The sequence below is a fragment of the Macrobrachium nipponense genome, chromosome 10, assembly GCF_015104395.2.
Source record: "Macrobrachium nipponense isolate FS-2020 chromosome 10, ASM1510439v2, whole genome shotgun sequence".
Taxonomy (NCBI): Eukaryota; Metazoa; Arthropoda; class Malacostraca; order Decapoda; family Palaemonidae; genus Macrobrachium; species Macrobrachium nipponense.
The window spans coordinates 40,943,778-40,967,777 of record NC_087204.1 but is presented as its reverse complement, the minus strand read 5'-3'; the positions used below and the strand labels follow the sequence as shown (position 1 = coordinate 40,967,777).

The following is a 24,000-nucleotide window of genomic DNA, read 5'->3' as shown; positions in this document are numbered from 1 at the left end:
CCTGGAAAGTAAAGACGAAGAAACCAAGCTTGAGCTTTAGGACGTAGCAGAAGCAGTTCGGACGTGTATGAAGAAAAATCGAGGTTACAAGGAGCAACTATCCATTATCACGGATGCCGGAAGAGGGGTGGAAACTCGCACTTAGCGGAGATTATAAAAAAAAGTAATTCAAAAGGACGAGAGAAGTCAGGTTAAGAGAAGAGCCTATTTGATTCTAGAATGAGCATAAAAACATATTCGTATGAATAAGGAATTTTGTCAAAAGATGGCTGGATGAAAGTCCTAAAATGTTTTTCGTGGCGGAAACATCTATTTTCTCCAGGTGTAGTAATAGTAGAAGAAATAGAGGGTATGAGATGAACAGTACTCTCCCTAATGAAAGTAACATGTGGATGATAAATGTGAACTGAAGAGAAAAATACAGAAGCTAATGAAATCAATCAGAGGTAAAATCAGTGGCAGTCGGGGTAGTATTGGCGAAATGCTGAATGGGAGTGGTTTGAGGCGGCATGATCAGGTGGAGAGAATTGTGAAAAGGAAACGCAATTCAGAAGTTATGCCAGAAAGAGAGTTACTGAAGGAAAAGGGCTTTGATATGCATTACAATCAAGAGTTCTTTGAAGACAGAGGTTAAGGGTACAGTGTTGTTTATAACGGGAGGCTGAGGGACTGTTGATGTACCTGTGTTATAAGTATATGAAATTGCTGATGTAGTGGAAGTTATCTGTACAGGGTATGTGTTTGCATGTCTGTGTGTAATTGTGCTAGAGCATAAAGTATTTGTAACACACATAATAGTATCTATTTGTATATATAGCTGTTAATAGTGTTGTAAATTTACGAATTCATATGTATTTAAACGCAGCATACACGAACACTCGTATAAGTTTGTGAGTGACCTATTTAGCGTTTGTGAGTTGATACTCAACGTGTTTGTATCTCTTATATCTTGTAAAGAAGAAGGAGAAAAATATGGATGGTGAGCAGTGCATAAACTATATTAAGCCAGCAATACCGGTCGTGCAATAAGAATGACTCATCGGGAAAAAAGAAATCGAGCAAAAAGATTCAATTCCGAATCATTTTCTTTTGCTGTAAATACCATTTTTCGAATGAACGTTTAAAGGCGACTTCGCAAGCGTCTTTTCCACTGGGTGGAAGGATACAAAAAGAGAGACATAATGCTGACAAGCACCAATACTTCCATCTGCGGAAATCAAGAGCCACGCACCTCTGCTCTAGGGCGGCGCAAAGAATCATCTAAAAATAAACGATGCATTCCAGGCTCAGCCTCCCGCCCCATGGCCATTCTTGAAATGTTCCAGTCTATCCCCTTGAATCGGGCTCCTGCGTCACTTAGTGATAAACTCTACGGGAAGTGCACGCGGGAGTTTACTTCCTGCATGACGGGAGTCTGGATGTAGGTTAACGATTTATTTTTCCCCTTGTTCTCTTGCCAAGGTTGAAAAAAATTGTACGACGCTTCGGGTCATGTTTCACTGAACATCGAAATTAATTCCCATACGACATAGGGCATATATGAATGTGTTGATGCACACGGTTCTCCACCTTCCATGAATTTTGTTCGCTCTCTCTCTCTCTCTCTCTCCTCTCTCTCTCTTCTCTCTCCTCCATTAGTTTCACCCTCTCTCTCCTGTCCCTTAATTTCCCATCTTTCTTACTTTCTCTCTCTCTTTCCCTTTTAAACTCTCTCTCTCTCTCTCTCTCTCTCTCTCTCTCTCCTCCAAGTTTCACCCTCTCTCATAACCTTTAATTTCCCCTCTCTCTTACTTTCCCTTTCTTTCCTCTTTTCAAATCTCTCTCTCTCTCTCTCTCTCTCTCTCTCTCTCTCTCTCTCTCTCTCTCTCTCCGTGTGCTTTTAATGATACACTTCGATAGGTCTCATCTCCAACCTTACCACTTATTCGGTAACTCCCGACTTCCTCTCTCCCATTTTTTTCTGCGAATTTCCTTTCCTAGTCTGAACATCATATGAAGGGTCGTCAACCTATGTCAGTAATGCACATACACATAAACAGACACAAACATTCGCACAAATGTACACACGCCAACATATGAGTGCTTATATATTAATATATTCCATGTGTTTATCAGATTATTAAGATCATTACAAACTCTCGCACAAAGAAAGCAAAAGGTCCTAAACCCGTACAAACACATACACACAAACAAACCAACATAAATGTGTATATATCAATATATTGCGATGTATGGAGGCATGTATGTGTGTATGAGATTATTAAGACCATTACAAACTCTTGCAAAAAAAAAAAACGGTCCTACACCCGCACAAACACATACACACAAACAAACCAACATAAATGTGTATATATCACTATATTGTGTATGTATGGAGGCATGTATCAGGACCATTACAAACTCTCGCGCAAAACGAAAAAACAAACAAACGAGCGGTCTCACACACCAGCACAAACATACACACAAGCAAACACGCAAAACTATCAATAGACATACTTCCTAGAACCAGCAACCCTTGACACACTTTCCAGTGTCTTCCGTTAGCGCCAGAACCCAATGATATATCTAGCTTTAAGAGGAGGAGTCGGGGTCTTTCATCAACCGATGGCACAAATCCTTCGACAACTAGTTCTTGCCCTTTTTTTAATTTCTTTTTTTATTCTGGTTTTATTTATTTTTCACCTTCCTGGTACCGAGCGGTAATTGAGCATCTGTTCTCCCCATTTTTTGGGGGTTTTTATGTTTTAATGATTTTGGTTTATATATATATATATATATATATATATATATATATATATATATATATATACGTATAGGAATACACTAAATTTTATTATATATAATATTTATGTATATATACATACTAATATATATAATAAATTATAGTATCTATTAGTAATATATCATCTATATACTACTTATATAGATATATAATATATAAATAAACTATTAACGTACTTAAAGCTCGATAATAATATAAACAGATTCCAGAAAATTTCAATAGTGAATATTTCAGGAGAAATGGGTTGTGTATTATTGCTACTACCAATTTTTACTTTCAAATAAAAATCCAAGAGAATTCAAACATTTTGTATGACCTGCTGACAGAAATATGCCGTGTATGACATTAATCAATATCAACGAAGCCTTGTGCTCTTAATCAAAGGAAAAATACTAACGCTTCCGAGAATCGAGGTACAAGCTCCGCGAATTTCCATTTGACAGTTTATGTTTGTTGGCCCCGAATGAGTTTCAAAAGATTCGGACGGGTTATTTTTGCATTGATATCTGCATTATGAAATCAAAGTAATTCTTCTGTTTGTTTTATGTGAAAAATAAATTTCCAGTATAAATTCGGGGTAAATTTGCTATGAAATTTAATGTGATGTATATATTACTACATATATATAGGTGAATATATGATATATATATATATATATAAATGTATATACTATATGATATTATATATATATATATATATATATCTTAAAAAGGTAGGTGCAGTTGCCTGTTTGTTTAATTTTGTTTAAACGAGTGTCATTTGGTCCTATACTCGTTTAAGATATTATAGAATATAATATAATTAATATATATATTATATAGATATATATATATATATATATATATCTATACATATATAATATTATAGATACATATATATATATTATATCTATATATATATATATATACATATATATAAAGAGTGCGAAACGGGGAGAAAGACAGACAGACAGACAGACAGACAGACAGACAGACAGGCAGACCGAGTTCGGATGTACGTATGTATGGGTTTGTATAAAATAGAAAAAAAGTTGAGAATAGTTTCGATAAATCACAAACATCACGACAGCTACTGCCAGGGTCATCCTTGAAAGGAATGTACACGTCTATGACTTTGTACTTCAGGTTTCATATCAATAAATAAAAGATAATAAGAATGGTGAAAAAAATTCTTTATTCGAGGGAGTTGGAAAAGGACTGGATGGACAACCAGTTAAAACCCTTTAGCCATTCCAGGCCTATATAAAACAAAAAGTGGAGGAATTTATTTGTAGGGGGCTTGACGCCAGAGTAAGTGATGCTCTCAATAGTTGAAAGAGCGATGGTGAAGGAGACAAGGTGAAGGTTATGACTGTAGTAATTTGAGGATAGTAAACATAGTTGGGTCGTATTCAGAGTCCATGCTTCATATATGATATATACAGTATGAATATATATCATATAAGTACAGGAACGGAAATTCAGTATGCACGTCACAAGGTAATGGCAAGGAAAGGTATTCTGATCATTAAGAGTTTCTTTTTTTTTATTAATGTTAACGTCTCACGACTCATCTGAAGTTATATTTTCAAAGCTAGGAAAATATTCTGATGTGTTATTAATATGTGTGATGTTAATGTGCGCAACATATCTTCTAACCTTGAAAATGCATATTCAGATGTGTCGCAATACATCGACATTAATGAAAAAAAAATAAAAAACTCGTAATGATCACGATGCGTTTCCCAGTTTTTTCTTTATAATATATATATATATATATATATATATATTATATATATATTATATATAATATAATATATGTATGTGTGTGCGTGTGTGTGTATGTGTGTGTGTGTGTGTGTGTGCGTGTGTGCATGTACGTATATTTTATATATATATATATATATATATATATATATATATATATATATATATATATACACACACATATACACACATACACACACACATAAACCAGATAATGCCAAGAACTAGTGCAGTCGATGGGGATAATTAAAACTAGACGAAATCTTGATCAAAATCAGACCCACTCAGAGGAACAGTTGCTGACGGGGCACCGACTATTTTTAGATAAAAATTTGGTGAGGATCTATTTGAACGGAGAGTTAAAAAGAAAAACTAAATCGTTTATCGTCGCAACAACGAACTTGGAACACTTTCGCGTAAACCACCTCAGAAAGAAAGTACGTATCATTTTCGTACCATTATAAAAAGAAGCAAGAAATTGTTACCTGCGAATGTTGAAACAAAAAGGAATATTGCATGGCGTTAAAAGATTACATATTCCATAAATTACATACGTTTCTATGATTGCACTGGTACATACAGCGTACGACATACATGATTTATTAGACGGATCGATACAACTGCATATATCGGTGACGCTAATGTAATGTCAGTCACAGCTCAAACTGAATACAAATGAGTCAAAATATTTATTTGAACATGGCAGATGAGGCGGTATTTCGAGACAACAGCTGGTCATTTCTTTCCTGGTTTGTGTGTGTGTGTGGTTTCCATCAAGTTCAGGACAGCGACCTCTTCAGGATAATTTTTCAAAATTTTATGTATAGTTATGCTAATTGTTATACGTTAATATACAATGCACAATTCAAGTCATTGATACACAATATACAATTCTAATTGGTTCGAATTTCCTTCCATATTTTTTTCCTACGTGAGACTCTATTCACATGTGGGAATCAACTCACGTATACACATCATGTTCATATACAGGAGATCTATTCATATCATGAAATTTATTCACGCAAATGTGTACACATATGGGAGTCTATTGTGGTAAAGCTTGCTATGCTATTTCTTAAACTTAAGAATGAAATTTTTTTATGAATAATAATGATAATAATATAAGTTCATTTTAATATATTTCTCCATCTTCTCTATTTCCTAGAGAGACTGTATTCAGTTAAGGTAAGATCTTTTGTTCAGTATAAGTCTTAAAAAAGTAGAGTGTCATATAGTTCAACATTGTTTTAGATTATGTGGTTTAGAGAAATTCTTTAGAAATAAAAGTCTTGTGAAATCTTCGACTTGCATAGTTTTTCAAATTTACCAAATATACGTTTTCCGGATATATGCAACCCATTAAGAGAAGGAAAACACAGTTGTTACTCACTGTAGCACCACGATACGATGTACTGTATAACATTTCGAGTGGTTAGCAACCAACATTTACTGAAAAAAAGAGAAAAAAAAATCTAATGGCTGTTCCTGTGAATACAGACACTTGTGGTTGGGATGGTGAGCGAAGACCTCCAGAGAATGGTTAGTAACAGAAAAAAGAAATAAACCATTTCTTGAGAATGGTTTAATAACAGAAAAAATAAATAAACGATTTCTTGATTCTATTAGAGAACCGTCATGGCAGTGATTAAAATTATAATAAAAAAATGTCCTGAAAGCCTTTTAATTCACTTACAAGACAAGTCAGTACGTCACGTACTGAGAAACAACACAATGAAAAGTATTTTCAGTAAAGACAGTAGTTAGTTCTGGTAACTTGTAAGAAAGTTAATAATTCCCGGGCCTGTTCTGGTTAGTCTAGAAGCGAGGCAAAAATTCAAAAGAAAGGCAGTCAGACAGCCTCCAAAAGAGAGAAATATAGACAGGAGACAGTTCTGGCAGCAACAGGTAAAAGAATGCGCCGAAGTTTCTTCGGTGCAATCGAGTTTTCTGCACAGCGCATAATGCTGTATGAAAATCTCGATGTGCTGCAGTATGAAACTTTCATCTACGACCGTGTAGCTCTCAGTCGCTCCCCAGATGTGGTCCAGTGAAGGTGCGTCTGCGACGCTTCCAGAATTGGACTTGGCGGTGCCAGATGCACGATCTTGGCCAACTTTAACCTTAAGTAAAATAAAAACTACAAATGTGAGAGGGCTGCAATTGGGTATGATTGATGATTGGAGGTCGGATGATCAACATACTAATTTACAGTCCTCTAGCCTAAGTCGTTTTCAAGATCTGAGGGCGGACAGAAAAAGTGCGGACGGACGTACGGACAACGCCATCTCAATTGTTTTCCTTTACAGAAATCTAAAAAGCAAAAGGGAAAATGGTCTTAGTTTTTAATACTCCTGAAAAGAAGAGCAGCAAAAAAATGGATTTAGCTTTCTCACTTAAAACAATAAAGCTTAGACACAACCTGAGCACAGCTCTAGGAGCCAAGAAGATGAAGAGTCTCACGTGTTGTGATACAGGAAAGAGAGCAGCTGCCTAGCGAAGCTGCAACGGCTGTTGTGATTGAAAAGGAGCCAGGGCACATTTGTCACCAGGCATGCAACGCCAATCTTAGTTGCCTATCAAAAATGAGGTTTACATTATTTTATGATGGTCCCTTTGTACCAGTCAGTGGCCGCAGAATCCATATTGAAGTTTACGTTAGCTTTTCAAAACATACTTTTGATAGACGTGATCTGGTGGTTATCATAGAGTCCACTCAACTGCATTATCAACCAGTCACTAATGATTTAGTGACAGTCAGTTATCGCTTTAATATCTATAGTCTCCTTTGCGCTCCAGCTCAAGTCATCTTGTAAGGTCTAGATTGTTCCCCTTCCATTAAAAAAAAAGGAAAAGTTATTGACTGACCCAAATATTTGGAGAACTAATGATTCACCCCCCCCCGATCTCCCCCCCCCACCCCCAGCGAAAAAAACTGCAGTCAAATGGAAGACACTTTCTGTAGTTTCAGTAGATACAAATATTGCATTCAGTAGCCAGTATAACACCTGGACATCAGTTACTATTGTGGAGACTCCTTATCGAAGGATTCATCTTTATGGGTCGTTTTTCAGCTCGCTTTTCGTGACAGTGATGTCAGGTATATTGGCTATTGGCTACTCTGAGCGTTGATTGCTTCTCGGGCTTCCCCAACACACTAGGATAAATACAAGACAGGATGACGCTTACTCAGAAAACCAGCGCATTTCTTCTACACACACACACACACATATATATATATGCATATATATATATGTAGCATACTATATGTAGACTACTATGTATAACTCTCTCTCACTCTCTCTCTCTCTCTCTCTATCTCTCTCTCTCTCTCTCTCTCTCTATCTATATAGTATATATATATATATATATATATATGTATATGATCTATATAGAGAGAGAGAGAGAGAGAGATACATATAGTGTACATATAGTATCTACAAGTCATATCACATTTCCGTGATTCATATACATATATCGAGCTACAATGTCCTTTAATATCTAATTAGCTCTACCTCGGAATTAATATATTTTTCATATATGCTTAACCGAAGGGGAATTTTTTTTTCTCGATAATAGATTGGCCTGGACCAGGGCGCGAACCTATGGATCCTTTCAAAAACCCACAGGAAACGTCAGTGAAGCTTTTCCTACTACACCACCGCGAGAGCGGTAGAGCGAATTAGATATTAAAGGACATTGTAGCTCGATATATATATAGTATCTACATATATATGCGTAGATATGTTATACATTACTATATTATACATATATATACATATACATATATATTATTATATATATATGTACATATATATATATATATATATATATATATATATATAATATATATAATATATAGATATAGAGAGAGAGAGAGAGAGAGAGAGAGAGAGAGAGAGAGAGAGAGAGATATATATGACCACAATTTTCTGGAGTCGGATGAAAGTAGATTCCTCTGATATGTGCATCCATCCGGAAAAAAATTTAGACGCCGCCAAACAAAACCGAGTTATTTCTCGGCTGAAGTAGGGTCCTAAAACTTGAAGCGAGATTTTATTCGTGAAACAATGCGAAATTATGTTTGTAATCAACTACATCTTTTTTTATGAAAGTAACGAAATGTCAAACTTAATCTTTTTAAACAACAAACTTGGCGATGTGAATATTTAACTATCCATTTGATGAATGTACCAAAATTCAAACTCTTTCATTTCTAAAATAGGCCGAACTTATAATTGTGATAATTTGACTGTTTTTCTGTGAGTGGAACAATAAATGTTCAAGCTTTTCTTTTCAGTTCTGAAAGAGAGTGAAAAGAAAATGTTTATAATCAGGTTTTTTTATGACAGTAACAAATGCAGAGATATTTATTGCAAGTGACACACAGGGGTACCACAGTGCCCCTCTTTGGCGAGCTCTGGAAAAGAGCAGTAGTAACCACTGAAACCTCTCTTTTGGTTTTAGTTATCCCTTAATAACTCTCTTGTGGTTCGAGATATCCCCTAATAACTCTAATTTGATTTTAAATAACCTTTGATAACTCTCTCTTGTTTTTAATCATCAACAACCCTCTCTTGGTTTTAGTTATCGTTAATAACTCCTTTGGATTTTAGTTATCTCTTAATAACTCTTTTGGTTTCAGTTACCTCTTAATAACTCTCTTTTGGTTTTAGTTATCCTTAAATAACTTACTTTTTTCTTTAGTTATCCTTAATAACATTTGTCTGGATTAGGTACCCTTAATAACATTTGTCTGGATTAGGTACCCTTAATAACTTTATTTTGGCTTTATTTATCATACCTATCCATTAATAACTCTCTTTTGGTTTTATTTATCCCAGTAACCGTTAATAACTTTCTTTTGGTTTGAGATATCCCGTAACAACTAACATTTGGCTTTAGGTAACCTTCAATAACTCTCTTTTAGATATCCTTTAATAACTCTATTTTGGTTGTGCTTACTAACTCCTTTCGGTTAGTCATCTCTTAATATCTCTCTTTTGGTTTCAGTTATCTCTTAATAACTCTCTCAAAAACTCACTTTTGGCTTTAGTTATCCTAAATAACATTCGTTTCGATTTAGACACCCTTAATAACTTTATTTTTACTTTCATTTATCCTAGTTATTCTTTATGAGGCATCATAGCTATCCCTTAATAACTCTCTTTTGGTTTTAGATATCCCATGATAACTCCTTTAGTTTCAGCTTTGATGATCAGGAAATTACATTCGAACAGGATATAGTATTTGGGAATAATTATCTTTCATAAAGTCATCTGAACAGATGTTCTGTCAGTAACAAGCACCTGTCATTGTACGACTCACCTGTGGAAATGTTTGTTGCAGGCAATTATGCTTTTAAATAAAATAACAGTTTAATCAAAAGTAGTTTAAGGTTGTCATATACTAAATTACCGTCAGTTGACGTAGCAATTTTCCCCGTGTAAAGTGTTGACACGAATTTCTAAGAGATAACTGGAAAGTAACACGTGCCGAGAAATGTCAGCCCTTTAAAAATGATGTTATCTATTTACTATACTTTTCAAAAAGGGCTGAATAATTCAACTTTACCTTGGGAATGTCTCATACTCAAAAGGAAGCAGAGACAGATGCATCTAATCTTGCCAGGGTTGAAACCTATGGTGTGATACAGAGATGACAGTGACGTATCCATTCGGCCATGTGTTACAAACTTAGCAATCAGCTGTCATGGTTAGAGATTCATCCTCAGATTGCAATTTGCTAGTTTGGGGGTATATAACAATTAAACGCAAGATTGAATCAGAGTAGATATTCACGAGTCAAGGGGGCCATATTCTTCCTTGGGGAGTTATACCCAATACAAATACATTCATTGCTCTATTAAAGTATGTTAGGGTTTAAAGTGAAGTCCAAATGTATTTGAACGTTTTCAAGTGAAGTTTCATTAAGTTGAATTCAATCATTCGAATAACATTATGCCTAAAATCTTCGCCATGGCCCTGAGAACGTCTTACGTTGAACAGACTTCGTAACCGCAAACACTTTAGAAATCAGAACAACAACTTACTAAAAGAGTTTGCAACTATTCTAAGACCAAACATAACAGTAATGGGTGTGACTGGTCTTCATTAGATACTGATTAAAGTTCTCCCCAAAATCCACATCTGAGAGCAAAAACAATTTGAAAATTGCAGTAGAAGGTTCTCCAGAAAGAAGTTTGTTAGCTTCAGAAACAAAGAGTAAGTCCTTTAAAAAACAAGGGAAGAGATACAAGAAGAAATCTTTTAAGTATCACAGAACCTTTTTATGAGAAGCCCCCACGACGAACATCAGAGTTGGACGAAGAAAGCGTCAATCCTTTATTCACGTAATATCTTTGAAAAGTTCCTTCCCTTGAATGAACTTATGATCAAGACGAAACCTTTTCAAAACGATCCTAGTTTTGCCTATCAAAGGTAAATTCACAAAACCACTGAGCTCAGTTTTTACGAGAAAGGTAGAAACTATACTCTGTGTTTTTCCATCTGTCCATCCACCTGTGGTGGTCGCGCATGGTAACACTGCGTCCCGGGCTTGAAATAGTTATGCTATGTGTAAGTTTTAGGCAAATAAAAGGATACCTGGGTGTACACTTGCAACTAAAAAGTGTTTTAATAATTTATTGTAAGCGAATTACACCGTTAATATTCGAAACAGGATATTATTGAAGTATGGAGGCCTGATAATGACTACGTACAGCAGGGGAAATGAATGTAAGCGGATTATATTGAAGTTTTACGAAATGCTGCCATAATCTTTTGCCTACCAGTGAATAAATAAATCAACTACCCTCACCTGAGAAGAGCTGGATCAAGGAGACCTGCTGTGTTTTTGATTAAGCACTCCTAATTAATATTTCCTCTGGAAAATGCTTCAGAGCGAGTGACCGTCTTCTCAGGACGATTCGAATTCAAAAACAGAACAAAAGAACCTAGATTTGAGTCTACCGAAGTAAATATCTAATGGAAGTTAAGAGATGAAGAAAGTTAAGATTATAAAAGTACTATAGCTAAAGCTTAGTGTTGAGCCTAGGAGCAAATCACGTAATGCATGAATAAAAAGGTACTAGTTTTATGTATACATACATATGAGTATATACACACGTGTACATATGTATAAACGTATATACTATTATATATATATATATATATATATGATATATATATATATATATATATATATGTGTGTGTGTGTGTGTTGTGTGCGCGTGCGTATGTATATATCATACATATATATATATATATATATATATATATATATGTATATATTATATATATATAATATATATATAAATATATATATATATATAAATATATATATATATATATATATATATATATATATATATATATATCTACATACATATTAGCTTATAACACTAGTTCATATGCGACATAATGTTGCAAAATATTAAAAACACAAACACCATATAATACAGAATTTACTTTACGTTGGGAATATTTTACACCCAAAGGGAATTGCATTTCAGTGCACCTACACTGGTCGGGATTCAAACCGATGCCTTTCGGGTTTGAAACTGAAATGGCACACTCAAAAGTAAAGAGCCTGAATTTCTCAGGAGTATATAGAGCAAATCGGAATCAAGTCGTGTCACTTGATGACCGAATGGAAAATTCGCTGTGTCATCTCTGCATCAAACCGAAAGGGAAATAGTCTACCCTTCCCTTGACATACAAAGAGGAAAGTGAGTCTTAAATATTATAATAAAAGTGAGGGAACAAAGCGCCTACTAGTCTGAATGTTTGTCTCACGAAGTGGCAACCAAAATGTGTACTCATCATCATTCAGTTGCTTAGGATGTCAAACTTCAACTCGTGCTTGAATAATGATCTTATTCATATCTTTGGAGCTGAGAGTTGACCTAAATTTCTGTCCTAATAATAGTACCTGAAATGGTGGGTGCTATTAAGATCCTCATGAGAAGGATATATTTCTTCCCACTGACTCCTATACCGGATACAATCTCAATTGCTTCTCACAGCAGAAAAGGATGAAGAATTTCTTCTCGAACGAAGTCCAGGCTGCAGCTGCTGTTATCATCTGCAGATATGGGGCTGAATTTCTGCAGCTCAGTAATAAGTTGGAATGATACTCCCAATCTCACCCAGATCTTTTTACATAATAAATTCCAGTCATTTGTAGCTGTTCTACCGACCTTAGTGATTGTTGAATTCCTTCATATGCTACTGACACTGTGGCATACTTCTACCTGTTACCCACACTTGTATATCTATTTGTACATGCGTTCAATTCCTAGTTGGACGATAAAAATGACCCAGATTAACCCTTGAAAAACTGGGTAACATATTCACTAAGCAGGAGTGAGGTGATTTCCTCTTTTATAAGTTGGAATGCTTTTTCTCTTTCCATAAAGAGAATTGCAGAGTGTGCAACTAGCAACAGTGCACATAGCGAGAAAAGTGATGAACTCCTAAGGAGGTAGGATAAAACCCTGAACTCCAACACTATAAAAAACACCCAGTCGAATGACTGTGATAGAAAAAAAGAATAATAATACACTATAAGCAGGCAATCTCATCTGGAACGAGATGTTAACGGCAAACCTCCACATTGGGGATTTGAACTGTTGACCTTTGATTTGCCAGGACAACAGAATGTCCAATCAATCACAGAAGGTATAAAATGTTAACGAAGGATTAGAGTGATATGAAGTTAGACGAACCTGTAACATCCTTATCTTGCCTCTTCGGTGATGAAGCTCATATGACATTTACTCCCAAATTCACAGACCATCTACTAAAGAGTTCATCGTTCCCTCTTCTGGTTCCATTTGCTTTCATAAACTCACTATTTTTACCAATTTTACAGGTTCTCATCACCAACTAACTCAATTCTGTTGTGATTGCAGGGCTATTTTTAGTTTTCTGTAAAAGAAAAGTATTGAGTTGGCTTTGTCTGTCCGTCCGTACTTTATAAGTCCACCCTCAGATCTCGAAAACTGCTGAGGGTAGAGGGCTTCAAATTGGTATGTTGATCATCCACCCTCCAGCCGTCAAACATACAAAATTGCAGCCCTCTATCCTCAGTAGTTTTGATTTTATTTAAGGTTAAAGTTAGCAATGATCACGCGTCTGGCTGAGAGTGTCATGGGCCGTGGCTGAGAGTTTCATACACCATTATACGCTGTACAGAAAACTCTATTGCGCCGAAGAAACTTCATCTCATTTTCTACTTGTTATTCTACTTCATAATCATATCACAAACTCCCCAGCTCTCTCTCTCTCTCTCTCTCTCTCTCTCTCTCTCTCTCTCTCTCTGCCATTAGCCATCATCCACTGTTCTTTTCTTAGCTTCTCCCATCATTCAGTCTATAAAGACACTGAACATCTGTTGTTAGCTACCATCCCTTCGCCTTAGGCGCAGTTTTACAATAACTTCACAATAACTTCTTTACTTTCAGCAAACTTCTCTTTATACTCGTTGATGTTTCTCACATTTTATATAACAACAGTTCTTGAAGATTTTACATTGAAAATAATCACGTTTATGTCGATTAGAGGTCATTGAATCGAATGTTTCCCAAAATATCTCAAGGTTCTCTCTCTCTCTCTCTCTCTCTCTCTCTCTCTCTCTCTCTCTCTCTCTTTCTCTCTCTCTTAAGACGTGACCAGTAATAATATCGGCGGTGCTACAAACCTAACATCCATCTCATGCTTATTCCGCCACTGAATAGGAGTAAGTCCTGTGTAAACAGTTTTCTAAACGTATTTTGATGTTTCCCGCAAGGTAAATTCGATTTTAATTTTGGGCATGTGGTAAGTCTGACCTCTTTTGCGGCATATGACTTCCAAAGGATGTAATCTTCGTATACAGCCAGTCAATAGTACCCATGAATCTTCAATCGACCTTCACCACTTTTTTTTTTTTTTTTCTCGGGTAGCATCTTCCCTTGGCTGAGTTGAGTCAAGGTTGATTAGTGACTTGCGAGACCATTTAACCTACTAAATATGCACTGCAATCCTCCAGGAAATTTTGCACATGATTGCATCTATGGGCATGGAAAGCCTTTGCACAAACCTGTCACTGAGATCAAGTACCTAATCCAGGAAGAGAATTCGGCCTTCAAAATGACAACCCCCCTTTTTTTCGACGTAAATTTTTACGTCAACTTTGAAAAAGAGTCAGGTTACGCAGACATAAAATACATTTCAGTCTTGAGACCGAGATATGCTAATTACTAACTGTAAGCATATTTCGCGAATGTATAGGACAGCAGTCTTATTTTACTGGAAATAATTTTCTAAGCTTAATTCAATTGTCATGTCAATCCTGAAAGTAATGAATACGTTGGTCGATGAAGAGATAGCAATGTATACTTGGATAAGACAAGTCATTATTAATTAGTTGACATGAAACTTATATTAGTCTGAGAAACTGGTCTTGATACACGTCAATAATTACATTAAAGATGAGCATTTTTTCATGCGCCGCCAAAGAATTCAGCAATTCAGCCACGCCAAGCTCACATCTAACTCAGTTACGGCCGACATTTCTTGATTTTTTGAGATCTATGCCCCAAAATTTTATCATTGAAGCTGCAACGGGGAATTATTTTCTCTTGTTCTTCGGAGCACGAAAGGAAACCGGCATTATGTCATGTTTTTCCTCAGAATGTCAGTTAAATGACCCGAAATAAATACCAGGTAGCCGCACAAAACCCTTTGAATGATATTTACATATTAATTTTATTTGCCGACTGAAATTTCACCTTCCCATCTCTACAACAAGTTTACCACTAAGCAATGGGGCAAACGGCTCGCCCGAGTCACCCCCATCACACTTACAAGTAGACGACTGAGAGATTTCGGGTATTTCCTACATACTAGTGACACCCGGGGGTTTTCTAGGTCGCTATCTAGGACCAATATTTCTTGTCGGGTCGCTATCTAGGAAAGATGCGGCTTTCCCTTTACACTCCCGAGGAAGACTTCGGACCATCGATTTTGAGAAGATACCTCAAGTTTTTTCCTACACAATCGTAAGCAAAGTTACTATTCCTATCGTGGATCTGTCACAGCCCCAAAGACCATAGTTTAAACAACCTTGAATCTGCACTGCATAAGGATACTGCCATGTAAGTTTTGTCATTTTTGATCGGGTGGTCTTAGAGAAGAATTTGAAAGAATCCACCTTATTTTGACTATCTCTTGCTTATCTCTCCATGGAATGGGGAGCTAAGCCCCGTTTAAATAAAATTTGTGCCAAGTTTGGTTGAATTTGGTCAAGTGGTTATGGAGTAGTCGAAAATGTGGAAAGGTTGCTCCAAAAAGACGTCAATATATAGACCTGAATTCAGAAATAGACGCATACATGCATGGAGACATAGGAACAGACGACGCACAAACTATGATCAAAGTTCACTTGATCTTCCAACCAAATGAGCTCTAAGAAACCTCTGTGTCAAACGCCGTTAAGCAGCGCTTCTCACAGCCTATTGATTCCGTAGCTCGGAATGCAAACAAAAACCATTCCGCAACGTTTCATGAGGTATTTTCACGAATAAGCCTCATCAATATGATTCAAATTTTGCCACTGCATCCACTCGACCGAGACGAAAAAGAAAGCATGAGTCATGGGGTGTATTTAGGCGAGTGGAGAGTTTAACACCTGTTGAAGAGAGTTCGTAACAGAGGAGAGAGTGGAAGTGTCTCGAGCGAACGGCTTCGCAAATAGCCCTTCGTAAACGAATGGAGGAAAGATAAATGCATTCCTTTGACATGCAAATCCAGGACGAGAATTGATTTATCCCGTCTCGACAAAACACTCGAACACCCGGGCTATAGTTTTTTTTTCTAACCTGAAAGAGAGAGAGAGAGAGAGAGAGAGAGAGAGAGAGAGAGAGCCGTAATGCAGCAGATTAGGATATTCCGATGAAACAGAAAGCAAAGACATAAGGTAACTATTTTATTGTAAGTCTACACGAAAGTTTGTGAGTATGAGAGAGAGAGAGAGAGAGAGAGAGAGAGAGAGAGAGAGAGAGAGAGGGCAACACAATGTACTTCAATATTCAAATACAATGAAGAGCAAAAACTGGCAATAATAATTTTCATGCATTGTTTTCTAATCCATGTCATTGAGATAAACAAACAAACAAACAAACAAACGGAAAGACAGGTGGCGCTAAATCTCTCTTTACCGAAGTCGCAGATAATATGTGAAATATCTAGTCTGTGCAGGCTACTCGCGCCTCAAATATTAAAATCCCGGGGATTAAAATGCTTGGTAAGGAAAAAATCATTTTTAAGTTGCTTCGAAAAATGAAGATTTACCGTTTTTAGTAAATGCGGTCTCGCTTGTATTACCAAGAGCGTGTATTACTCAGAGCAAAAGTTAATTCATGTTTTCTGACTGACGGGAAAGTACGTTCGTTTTATTGTGATTGTTTTTAACATTCCATACTTTTTAGGCGGCTTTGTCTGTCCCTCCGTACTTTATTCTGTTTGCCCTCAGATCTAAAATTCCACTGAGGCTAGAGGGCTGCGAATTGTTTATTTGATCACACTCCGATCATCAACCATACCAAATTGCAATCCCCTAGCCTCAGTAGTTTTTATTTTATTTAAGGTTAAAGCTATCCATGGATCGTGCATCTGGCAGCGCTTTCCGGAGCCATAGGACGCACCCTCACTTTACCGCATCTGGTGAGGAACTGAAGACCTGCCGGTCCGGTCATAGTTGATGGTTTTATACAGCATTATAAGTTGTAGAATAAAAAAAATCGATTCTTCGGCGCATTTTTCACTTGATTATAATCTTGATTAAAAAGCTTCAAAACGAACGGAGGAAGCTTCAGTTCATGTTTCATCATTATCACCAGTTACCATCATTATCATAGTATTATTATTATTATTATTATTATTATTATTATTATTATTATTATTATTATTATTATTATTATTATTATTATCATATTTTGTTCTATCACAGTCGACTGGGTGGTTTTTATAGTGTGGGGTTGCGGGTTGTATACTGCCTCCTTAGGCGTCCATCACTTTTCTTACTATGTGCGCTGTTTCTAATAGCACGCTCTTCTGCGTGAGTCCTTGAGCTTCTTCGGCATCTAGTTTTTCCAGGTTCCTTTTCAGGGATTTTTGGATCGTGCCTAGTGTTCCTATGATTATGTGTACAATTTCCGCTGGCATACCCAATATTCTTCTTATTTCTGCTTTCAGGTCTTGATACTTATCAATTTTTTTTCTTTCTGCTCTACTTTGGCGTCCCATGGTATTGCGACATAATGAGTGACACTCTCTTCTTGATTTTGTCAATCAACGCCACGTCTGGTCTACCGGCACGTATCACCCTATCTGTTCTGATATCATAGTCCAAGAGCATCTTTCCCTGATTGTTTTCTATCACTCCCTCACGTTGGTGTTCGTACCACTTATTACTCCAAGGTAGCTGGTGTTTCTTGCACAGGCTCCAGCGGAGGGCTGTTGCTACTGAATCATGCCTCTTTTTGTACTGGTTCTGTGCAAGTGCCGGACATTCGCTTGCTATGGTGTTTTTGATCTCGTTTTTCATATTGCACTTCATGCATATGGGTGAAATGTTATTTCCATCTATTTTTCTTTGGACATAATTGCTGTTTCCTTCTTGAGTTCTCCCCTCTGTAGCCATTGCCATGTTTCATCGCTGGCCAGTTCTTTAGTCTGTCACATGTACTGTCCGTGCATGGGTTTGTTGTGCCATTCCTCTGCTCTATTTGTCATTCTCCCGTCTCTGTATATTTCTGGGTCTTCGTCTGCTTTTATCAGTCCTTCTTCCCATGCACTCCTTAGCCACCCGTCTTCATGGGTTTTCAAATATTGCCCCAGTGCTCTGCTCTCGATGTTTACGCAGTCCTCTATGCTTAGTAGTCCTCTCCCTCCTTCCTTTCGTGTTATGTATAGTCTGTCTGTATTTGCTCTTGTGTGTAGTGCTTTGTGCATTGTCATGTGTTTTCTAGTGTTCTGGTCTATGCTGCGGAGTTCAGCCTTCACCCACTCCACTACTCCGCGCTGTATCTGATTACTGTACTGCCCATGTGTTTATGGCTTTTATCATATTTCCGGCGTTGAGTTTTGACTTGAGTATCGCCTGAAATCTGTATGTATTCTTTCCCTGACCGTGTCCTTCACCTCTTGGTGATTTATGTCCTCTCCTTCTATTATTCCCAGTTTTTTGCATCCTGTCCATCATTATTATTATTATTATTATTCGAGAAACACATCCCCAGTATATATATGTACTTATGCTGAAAGCTAAATCTCAACAGATAGCTCTCGGGAATCTTTTATGATTTAACTTTAGAATATGTACATATACATATATGTGGATTTTTTTCTTCCATTTTAAGACTCATGCAACTATGAGTATTTATTATTATTATTATTATTATTATTATTATTATTATTATTATTATTATTATTATTATATTATTATTGCTGCAACAAATCATAAAGACTTGACTGGATTTGTTTCCATTAAAAACAACATTAATTTTATTTTGGTTGAAGTTAACAAGAGACTTACGAACACCTGCGATGGCGTTCCTCATCAGCTTTGAAAACGAAGAACAGAAATAATCTCTTTCTTTTCAATTCTTTTTAATCTAAACACAGAAGAATCGGAGGTCTCTTTTCTGTCATTTTTGACCAAAATACAAGATATTAAGGGTAACTGTAGATCTTCAAAGGCCAACTATCATTCACATTATTATTACTACTACTATTAGTTGTAGCAGTAGGCAAAATTCTTCGGACATAGGAGGTAAATTACACCGTCTGGCGTCCTGACATGGAGCTCAACATATATTTCATTTTTGTAACTAACCTTGTTACAATACGTGGCACCGAGTGAGATGACGTATCGCATTTCGTAGACCAGTGGTACATTTTCCTCTTTTATTTATTAAAGCATTCTGGGAAAATGATGAGTGGTCTTCAATTATAGAGAGAGAGGGAGGGGGGTGGATTTTGATTGAAAGTTCGTCGTTATTACAAAAATGAAAACTGTCTTTGTTATCTCTTACTGATAACGCTTCAACTTAAAACACTTGGCTTTGTGTGTGTGTGTGATGAGAGAGAGAGAGAGAGAGAGAGAGAGAGAGAGAGAGAGAGAGAGAGAGAGAGAGTGTCATTATTTCTTGACGGCAACTTATTAATCTTTGTTGTCATATTGCAAAATAACACTTCTTTATATGCAGTATGTGTGTGTGTGTGTGTGTGTGTGTGTGTGTGAGAGAGAGAGAGAGAGAGAGAGAGAGAGAGAGTTTGACTTATTTATTAAAACTGTTACTGTTAGTGTTTTAACGCAAAACACTTGGAGTTTTATGTGGACAGAGGGAATATATATATATATATATATATATATATATATATATATATATATATATATATATATATATATTATGTGTGTGTGTGTGTTTTATATATTTATATGTATGTATAACTGAATCACGAAAGTTTTGAAAGTGATAAATGCATAAATAAAGGTATGAGCCACGAAGTGTTTCATTTTTCCTTCGCGGCTTATACATTATATATACATATACATATATATACATATGCATATATATATATAAGATATATATATATATATATATATATATGATAATATACATTATATATGTATATATATATATATATATATATATATATAAGATATATATATATATATATATACATACATACAGAGAGAGAGAGAGAGAGAGAGAGAGAGAGATGAAAGTCATTATTACTCTGAAGACAACTTTTCATCATTACTTCTACTAGTAATGCTGCAAGAGAGCAGTTCATTTTTTGCAACATAAGAGAGAGAGAGAGAGAGAGAGAGAGAGAGAGAGAGAGAGAGAGAGAGAGCTTTGCTTCTTCCTTTTAAATGTTAATATGTTTACGCGCTAAATTCTCACCAATGATCGAAAATATTTGTCATCGCATAACAAATAATGTACTGCTTATATACATGCACTTAAATGCATAACATTACATGTGTAATCATGTTATGACTAAACTTGATGACTAGCTGTTTTATAAGATACTATTACCATGAATATGTATTATTATTATTATTATTATTATTATTATTATTATTATTATTATTATTATTATTATTCAGATAAAACAAGTTAATTTTGATATCAGCTTGTACTCTTTAACTATAAGTTGGTTTCTATTGGGAAAAACTGAGTTCGCTTCACGAATAAAAACAGTCATTACAACCACATTTATGCTTTAAATACATCCTCAAGGCCGATTATCATGCATAAAAAGCTTCTTCCACAGTCTCGTTCTACATTCTTCCCTCATTGACCCAACACTCTCTCATACGTACTCACAAACACACAAATACACGCACATGCGCACATACAACACACACATAACATCTATCTATCTATACTTATAGTCTATTATTTATCAATCTTTCTCTCTCTCGCTATATTATATACATATAGTATATATATACATATAATATATATATATATATATATAATATATATATATAATATAAATATATATGTGTGTGTGTGTGTGTGTTTGCGTGTGCAGATGCACTTTTACACGCATTGAGAAATTTCAGCCAAACTTGGTATATATATAACTTAGCTACTGGCAAAGAATACTGTGGGGGTAAGACATCACTGGCACCAAAGGGGGTGGGGGGGGTGCTGTGAGTGGGGTGGGTGGAAAGGGTGAAAAATAAAAATAACTGAAAAATAAAAGATACTAGTGTCCAATCTATAGTTTTCGAGGTCGCTGAGTTGAATGGTGACACTTCCGATGCCATTTAAGTCCAAGTTCAGTCCCATTAAGGAGGTGAGGTGAGAAGGGATGGCATACACATAACCGAGAACGACAAATATTAGTGTCTAATCCATAGTTTTCGAGGACGCTTAGATGAATAATGACGCTCCTAATGCCCTGTAAGTCCAAGTTCAGCCCCAATAGGAAGGGTTGGGGGGTGTGTGTGTGAAAGGGGTAAAAAATAAAACGTCAAAAATTATGTACTTGTATATTAGTGTCTAACCCACAGGGGTGAGAAGTGGTGAAATATGAAATGTCAAAAATGCTGGGCGATGTAACTGAAGCAACTACCGTAACAGGAGAGAGAGAGAGAGAGAGAGAGAGAGAGAGAGAGTTCACTGGTTATCATTAAGTTTTCCCGGGCAGTGCCGTGTTGGTCATCTAGTATGTACATATATATGTATATATATGTGGGTGTATGTGTGTGTGTGTTTGTGTGTGTGAGCGCACGCGCTTGAGTGTGTGTATCACACGCACACGCGCACACAATTTCGTGCACTGAAAAATAAAGCACAACGTCGGCCAACTATGAATTAACGTTTTCCGGTACCATCCAAGTACCTATAAGACTAGATAATGATGATGACGCTGGGAAAGTTAATGCTGCATCACGCTGTTATGAAAAAACAGCACAGGCAAAAATAAGAACGGAACCAGCTGGTAGCTTTTCATCGCTGCTCCAACAGCGGACGACGAAGGAGTGAGTTCCTATCGTGAAAGCTACATCATCAAATCTTCTGGTAAACGAGGGAACAATTAGGTTCGTCTGTCTGTCTCCTTTTCTCTCAGATGATGCTGCAGATTTTCAAAACGTTTCAGCGCCGTTCGTTCGTTTCGGAATGTATCGTTCTTAGTGCTATGTCTGAGCCGTATTGTCGAGATCGACGTTTTCCTCAGAGCGAATAGATCTGATGCGTTGTTGGCGTTCTCTAGTTTTATTGATATTGACTCAATTTTAAGACTGTCTTTCTAGTGATTCTCGTAACTAATCCGAAATAGTTTTAGGGAGATTAGCTACTTTACAGCAAAGATAGCAGAAATAATACATTAAGAAATAAGCAAATGTTTAAATGCATGGTTGAATGTATAGACTAACCAATAGCGGGAACGAATTGTAGCCTATTATGATATGCATTATACATCTGTAACCTGAAGCATGTATGTTAATCTAAAATAGCCGCCCCCCCCTCAATTCACGAGTGATTCTCTGAGCAAATGAAATATACACGAGAGAATCCCTATTGAATTTTCATTCTTTGGTTATGTTTGAGTGAGCATTTGTATTTCGGGAGAATTCCTTCAAAGCTCGAAGATATTTCCTTTGGCACCAATTATTGTACCTTTCAAGAATTGTGCATCGGTTCACTTAGTTCGGTTGTGATGCGTTTGACACCAGTAATGCGTTTTATCCTTTAAAAAATGTACGACCCTTTCATTTTATTTCTGCATTAATGGCCCTGACAGAGTATTTCTCTTTTACTGAGATTAGTTCGAAACAGTAACTTTTGCGATTTCAGTTAGCTTATACAGCGAAGGTTAGGAAAAACGGTATAAGCTTATTTTTGAAGACGATAAGAATTAGTGAGGACCTGAGAGCAACATAACTTCAGTAGGCTAACCGTCTGGTTTTATAATATAGGCAAAATCTGCAATTGTGGGTTTTGTTCGATGTCTGATTTCAGGTTATGTTCATTTTCATAATTTCGGTATTTTGTTTTTTACTTCTTAAGACAAAGAACAATGAACTAAAACTAAACTGACGAAGAGCGAAGAATTCCCTCATGATTAAAATGCCTGGCCTTTGCAGAAACGATTAATTAATATCCGTAATTAGAATATATTTTGTTAAATGTTTTCGTGAAGCTCCGAAGAAGAAAAGTATCCAAAATATAGGTTGCTGTTATTGCACGTGTCAGTTGATTGTTAAGGCAACGAATACCGAGTCAAATCCAGTCTAGAGCTGGAAGTACTTTTACTTTCAGGACGAGGTGCGTGCAAATTGCTCTGCATTACTCAGGCCTTTAACAGAGAAAAAGTTCTTGTGTGGCACTCACACATGTACTTGCCCCTGCAGTTGCACTTTACAAGCTGATGCATGACACTTCCAGGCACTTCTGTGTTATTGATTTCCATTTGCAGTACACGTATTAAGCGTGGCCCAGACTACTGCATTTAAATGCCACTGCATGAACTCTAGGTGGAATAGATTTCTGCTGAGCAGAGGGACTGAACAAATTACGTCTTACCATCTGCATAGCAAGTCTTGCCTCCACTGTTTACGTCAGTGATATACGCAAATAAAACACTTCAATTTCATCTATCTACCTTTGGGACTGGAACTGTAGTCGTGGCATCAAGTTTTCCAGTGAACTGACCTTAAAAGCTGAATTTGATCAAAACCTACGAAATGAGGCCAAAAGTTGCCATTTTATGGGTCGTAGTTTCTTTAACATCTTTCGCGTGACGTTTCTTGTTTTACTACTGACATATTTTGGAAAACAACATCAGGCAAACTTAATCTTTGACGAAGCTTTGTTAACAGTGTAAAACCTTTTAGGTTAACGGTAAAAAAATATTGACCTCACTGTAAATAACCCTACCGTAACGTTTTAGGAGCTACTAGACA

The 24,000-nt window shown here is 36.3% G+C and overlaps 1 protein-coding gene across 3 annotated transcripts in view; it reads right to left on the bottom strand.

Annotated features, from left to right (window-relative positions):
- LOC135223575 (broad-complex core protein-like) overlaps positions 1 to 24,000 on the bottom strand; it is a 308,957-nt gene that overhangs the window by 235,522 nt on the left and 49,435 nt on the right. The gene's annotated exons all lie outside the window — the stretch shown is intronic.